We start from the raw sequence: 7,075 nt of genomic DNA, 5'->3' as shown, positions 1-7,075 counted from the left end.
TATCCACATATACATTCTAGACTGGTATATAAGAGATGGCATTTCTAATGAGTTAGGCATCCTGGACTTTTTAAAGCATATTCTCAGAAGATTACTTATCTCTATGGAAAAATGTAAGATTTAATCCCTTTCTTTTTCTTACATCAACATAAATTCCAGATTAAGACTTAAATGGGAAAAAAAATGTTTTTAGAGGAAAACAAGAGAGTTTTTCTAGGACCTTGTATCTATTGCCTCTCTGTGTCCTTATTTTCATATTCAAGTATTTTAATACTATTCTCAACAGAGAATCCAGAATGGTCCTGTTAAATGTAACTCAGATCATGTCACTCCTCTGATCAAAATCTTTCCGTTGATGGCTTCGCATGGCACTCAAAACAAAACCCGAAACCCTCATAATAACCATCAATGCCCTAAACAACGGGCCCCTCTCTGATCTCAGCTGCTGTTTCTCTCCCCTCCCCTTTCAGACACTCTGGCCCCTTTATAGTTCTTTGAAAAATCCAAGGTGCTCTTGTCTCAGGGCTTTAGCTTTTGTTTCTTTTGGCTACAACTCTTTTTCCTCAAAGCTACATGGCTCATTTATAACCTCTTTGAAGTATCTGCTCAAATCACATCTTCTCAAAATACTTGACAATGGTATTTTTATATGACCCATCCTACAACTATCACCTCTGATTAGACTTTCTCAGTTTTGTATTTTTCCATAACCCTTATCATCACATTTTACAAGGTAATATATTTATGTCGTTATCATCTTTCCCCTCAATTGAATCTAAGACCCATGAGGNATTTGCTACTATTAAAGTCTTATTTTTAAAAGTTATGGGATGCATAGATTATTTCTTTCAGGGTCCCGCGACTTGACTTGGGAAGCCTTGCTGGCTCTGATGATGAGGTAATTTTTACTTGGTATTTAATATGATAAATATTTGAACACAGTATTACATATAGCATATAATAAGTATCATTTAATTTTATTTTTAGGATGATTTTTCATTTATTCCACTTAGTACAGATCATATTCATTTTGACCCACCAAATTCATCTTCTGCTCTTCATTGGGTCACACCATGTCAGATACCCCATATTCAGCATCATTTAAAAGAACTGGTTAGTATTTATTTCTTATTACCAACATTCAGAATTATAGTGTACATTTTAGCCTTGTATTTAATCCAGAAATTTTATATTTTGTCCAGTTTACATATTTTATACATTAACATCCCAAACAATCATATTAGTGAAATAATTTTACTTTGTTTTACATTTTTTCTCCCATAGGAATGGTATTTTAAAAATGCCTTATAAAATTGGCGAAGTATGGGTTTATCCTAATAAGGAATCTAGGAATTTAAAAATTATGGCAGATTATTAGATCAGATCTTGCAGGTTAAAAATATAAGATTGGTCTCTTGGAAATTGACTCATACTGTGGACTATTAAAATACTATGGAATAATTAAGTATACTAATTCCAAGGTATCTCCTTGGGACATATTTATACTTCACACAATATTTAGTGTTTTATTTTATGTTATGAACACATTTCTGAACAATATTCTATGAGTAGGGCTTGCTTTTCTGTGTTGTTGGTCTTTCGCATGGAACTGGCTCTGTTCATGTTCTCCGCAATCTCATTTTGTATAAAATGCACCGATAGTACCCTAGTCTGTATCAGGCTACAGTTTTCACTTGAAGTTTTGCCTCATCCTTTTCCTCTGTGTTAGACTCGGATACTATCAATGGTTTTTAAGAGTCGTATTGGCTTTATACTCCTTTTGGAGCGGCTGTCCCTNTCCTTTCAGATATGGAAGAACTGAGGCCCCTAGAGATTGACGTGCCAGGATTTTGAACTCCACTTCTGACTTCAAGATCTGTGCTCTTTACTCTATGTTCAGCTGTCTCCCTTATACGAATGAGTTGGTGCTTTGGGGATTTTATGGTTCACAGTATTTTGGGTTAACTGAATTATTTGATAATTTAAATCAAAGCAGCCTTTCATATTAGGGTAATATCAAGTACAGTGTTACAGTTTTTCCCACTGATGGATTATTATATTATTGAGGCTTAAACTTTTTTTCCTAGTTGCTAGGAAAAGGTCAAATTTAAGTTTAAAAAAATACTTTTATTTTTTTATATAATTTATTGGGGTGACAAACAAAAATAAAAACAGTTTTAAAAAAATAATTTCTGAAAGTAACTTTTTCTGCCCAAATAATATCTTCCTTTAGGTCTTAATGCCTTTATCTCTCTACTAGGAAGGTCCTGCTAGTGGGAAGTTAAGGGGACTAATTCACGTTTATCTTAGAACCCTTGTTCCTTAAGAAGAATAATCCCAGATATCCAGGTTATTATTTCTTAGAGTTTATCAGCAAAGTATCAATATCGTAGATACCAGCTACCATTTCTGGAGTGTTCGAAAAGTTAGAATTAAAAGCGAGAAATTATACATTAACTCTTTTTAAAAAGTGGTACTTAATACTTCAAATATTACAAACATCATCTGATAAATACACATAGGAGGTAGTAATATAAAAGTTGTTCAGCTGCACTAATAATCAAGGGAATGAAAATTAACATAATGATATACCTTTATGCCTCTATTAAATTAAAGGAAAAATGTAAATTGAGAGTAGTCAGAACTAGAGTTGGTGCATTGTAAATCGGTACCACAGTTTTAGAAGCAAGATTGGCAGTGTGTACTGAGCTACAAAAGTTTTCAAATTACTTGGTGCAAATAATTCTATTCCTAGTAATCTCTTCTAAGGAAATAATTTAAAATATTGACAAATCCAAATAAAAAAAGGTATTTTTTGAAGTGTGTTTTTTAAATAGTGAAAAAAAAGGAAAAATATGTAGCAATTTAGAAATATTAGATAAATTATGGTACAGCCTTTAGCTAGAATATTATATAGACATAAAAATGATAATTTAGTAACATAGAAATAGCTTATAATAAAAGGTTGCAAAAACAGTATATATGCCATTATTAAAAAAGTTGAAGCCAATTTGGTGCTAGCCAATCCAGAATAAGGGTAAATTATACGTTATAAAGCCCTAGACCCTGGGGTCAGCAAACTATGACCCAGCTCTTCTGTTTTTGTAAATAAAGTTTTATTGGAACACAACCATGCTCATTTATTTACACAATGTCTACGTGTTCTCACTACAATAGCAGAGNCAGCAGTCTTGTCTTTTAAATAATTGCAAGCATCTTGAGAGCTTAGGCTTAAAAAATATTCCCCATCAAAACATCATTCTGGGAGCTGACACCTGGTAGAGCTCTATAAAATATGTTAAATAGAATTAACTGTCATGAAGAATTACACATCTGCCACGGATCCGGGTCGGGCCTTGGCGCTCTCCCTGCGCAGAAGCACAGAGGGGTGAGTCCGCTCCAGTTCCTGGCCAGGATTTAGAGGCGCCGCGGAGGTAGTCCCAGGGAGAGATTCGAAGAGAAGTTACCAAGAGTTCCTCACCGAGAGTTTTTCCGTGAGTACCTGTAAGGGGCTGCGCGGTCGCCTGTGGCGCGGGTGGGGGGATGAGGAGAAACTGTCCACACACCCATTAGCGGGAGGTGGCGTGAATGGGCCAACGAGATTCTTTTCCCTGGAAGTGAGAGAAGGGTAGGAGGCCCGGCGTGGTGGCGCCTGTTGCCAGGCAACCTACAGACGCGGGCCTGAGTTGGCCTGAGGCTTTGCTGGGAGCTGTCCCTTTCCAGCTCCTTCTGTCTGAAGCTGTTTCAAGAGGGTTCTCCGTGGAATCATCGCAGTTCATACCTTTTCAGCCCTCCCACTCTGGACCTGGTCTTCACCCACCTTGTTGGGTCAAGTCAGGTTGGCTGTTTCTTGCGTTCCACCCCGGTACAGGAATCCCGGATAGGAAGAGGGTGGAACATTAGTTCTGGTACATTGCCTTGAAGTATAATCTCAGCTTTCATGGGAGTGATGTAGGGACAATTACTCTGCTTTGAAATTAGGAATGATCCCGGGTTCAATTCAGATACCTGGGTCTATTATCCCCTGGGCTCCAAAATAGGCTTGGTCCTCGCCTACATGGAGCTAAATACTAAATAGTAATTACAGATCCGTTTCCCCTCCTTGATTATGGGCTGGATTTGATCAGTTTATTCTTTGCTTTCCATTATGTTCTGATTTGGTATAAGCAATATTATAGCCATTTAATCACTAACCAAGAGAGAAGTGATGATAATTGGAATTGGAAATAATCATCCTTAAAATATGAAAGAAGTAGGAGATGAGTACAGTTCTTTTGGGTAGCATTAAGGATAACATGGTAAGATTTGGATCTGTTAGTCAGCAATATTCATTGCATGCTAGCAGCAACCTCTTATAAATTGCAGCAATTTGGGTGGAGACAGAAGCCACTGAGGCAGACCTGGAAATTTGAGGATATAAATATTGTTGTTTTTATTATTGGCAAATGAATTATAGTGACTTAAAGTGACCTATAGTGATTTGAAATAGCTGTAGTAGTTACTAAGTTACAAATAGTTGTGTGATTGATGTGCAGAGAAAATCACCCAGCTGATCATTCAACATCCTTGTCTCAACTTGGGTTTGTTGACCGCTAAACGTCATGGCAAATAAAACAGCTCTGGTAATGTGATCAACAGCAAACAACAACCGCCCTCCCCCCACCAAGCCAATAACAACTTATAATGTTGCTTCTTTGTGAAAGTCATCTCTGAAAAGAAAGCCATTTGCTAGCGCTGTAGGAGTATTTTCAAACCTAAGGATTTGTGATGTTTTCAGAATATGTCTACTGTTGGTAAGTCTTCCTGAGTTTACTCTTCTAGTAGAATTCCAGATTTAGGGCATAGGATTTTTAGGGGAGAAGGTTATGGCAATGGAGTAAAGGGAACCATATATATCAGTAAGGAACTGGAATATCTTTTATGTAAGAGGATTTCACTAGACATGAAATAAAATACATTTTAATAATAATGATGGCTACTATGCATTGAATGTTTACTATATTCCACATGATACAGGAGGATGAGAAAGGTGCTAACATTAAATTCATTTTACATATTAGAAATATTGGCTCAGAAAGATTAAGTTCTTACTCAAGCTTACATTATTGGAAAGTGTCAAAAATGATGATTTTAATGTTAGTCTAAATCTGACTCCAAGCACTATGCTATGCTATTTTTCCTTAAAAACAAACAAAAAAACAAAAAGATATTTATTGTTGAAATAAATTCAAGTTTAATAATAGAAAAAACAATGTATGAATGAATCATTAAACAAAAATGCATCCTTGGTATTATAGGGTTGATGCTTCAAATAAAATATACAGAATTTGGATAATGGAGATATTCATCCAATTTTTTTTTACATATTTGCAAGCTGATTAACATTCCTTTGCAAGCATTTTTACCTATCACTTCATAATTACTAATTGGATCATCACTCCATTTTATTCTTTGTATTAATTAAATAATCTGTTTGCTAAAAAATGTTTTCATCAGCCTACTAGGGCAAAATCAAAACTCATAAAAATTTAGGAAGAGAGAAAACATATCACTTTGTGGTAGAGAAGAGGTACATGCATTGGTTTCTTATTGCTTTTGTAAAAAATTACCACAAAGTGGGTTTTTTTTTAGATTTTTTTTATTGGTGTATTAGAGGAGAGGAACAGCTTGGGGGAATCGGGGAAGGGGAACAGACAAATTGCTCTCCTTTTGTTCTTCAGTCTAGTAGTGGAGGGCGTAGCTTCACTGGCCCATGTTGGTATTATCATTGTGCTCTTCCTGGGTGAGGCAGTTGCTCACCGGCCATTGGATGGCCGCTCATGGTGGCTCACGGCAGCTCATGAAAGCTCATGCCCGCTGCTGGTCAGCCCCACTGCAGCCTACACCATCACCAGCGACTCACAGCAGTCCAGCTCCAGGTTGAGCTGTTGTTNACACACACACACACACACACACACACACACACACACACAGTGATAGTGATTTTGAAGAAATCAGCTCATACAATTGTGGGGTTGACAAACCCAAAATCTGTAGGGGAAGGTGAGAGGCTGAAAATTGAGTTGATGTTGCCATCTTGAGTCTGAAGGCTATAAATTCAGGCAGAATTTCTATGCTGCACTCTGGAGACAGGATCCTGTCTTCTTTGAGAAACTTTAGTCTTTGCTCTTAAGGCCTTCAACTGATTGGATGAGCCCTACCCACACTATGGAGAGTAATCTGTCCTCAAAGTCTGTTGATTTAAATGTTACTTATATCTAAAAGTTATCCTCATGAAACATTTAGACTGGTATTTGAACAAACAACTGGACACCATTGTCTAGCCAAGTTGACACGTAAAATTCACCATCCTATTGTCTTACTCCTCCAAACACTTCATGTGCCTTTTTACTTTATTTTCCTTTTTCCCTCATATACTACAATCCGTCAATTTATACATCCTGTTAGCTCTACTTTTAAAACATATACTGAATCCAAATACTGCTTCCTGTCCTGCAGACAGCCAACACTCTAGTTAGAGCCGCCATCATCTCTTGCTGGAAAAAAGGCAGTAAGTATCCTTCCACACCCGGTTTCCTATATCCATTCATGCTTTGTTACAATTTATTTCCCATGGGACAGCCAGCTTATTCCTTTTAAAACATAAGCAACCTCCCGCCCCCCTCAAAACCCTTTAATGACTTCCTGTCACACTTATAAAATCCCAAGTCTGGGTATGACCTGTAAGGTACCACATTCTCCTGCATTCTCCCCCAGCTCACTCTGCTTCAGCTACATTCATCAGCTTGACAAGGGTGCTCTCTCCTCAGGCCTTTTGCCCTTGCTGTTATCTTTGCCTGCAGAGTTCCCCTCAGTGAAGCCATAACTGATTATACAACCTTTCCTACCTGTCTGTGTCTGTCTCAGTGTCTATCTTGTTGCTACCTGACATCATATTATTTATTTAATGTTTGCTGCCTCTACTAGATTGTAATCTTCACTACAGCGGTGGCTTTGTTTGCTTCACTGCTATAGCTATAGCACCTAAAGCCAGAACTGAACCCTTATGCCTTCAATAAATATTTTTTGAATGAAT

Source organism: Hipposideros armiger, unplaced genomic scaffold (assembly GCF_001890085.2).
Source record: "Hipposideros armiger isolate ML-2016 unplaced genomic scaffold, ASM189008v1 scaffold_1485, whole genome shotgun sequence".
NCBI lineage: Eukaryota > Metazoa > Chordata > Mammalia > Chiroptera > Hipposideridae > Hipposideros > Hipposideros armiger.
This window is presented reverse-complemented; position numbering follows the sequence as displayed.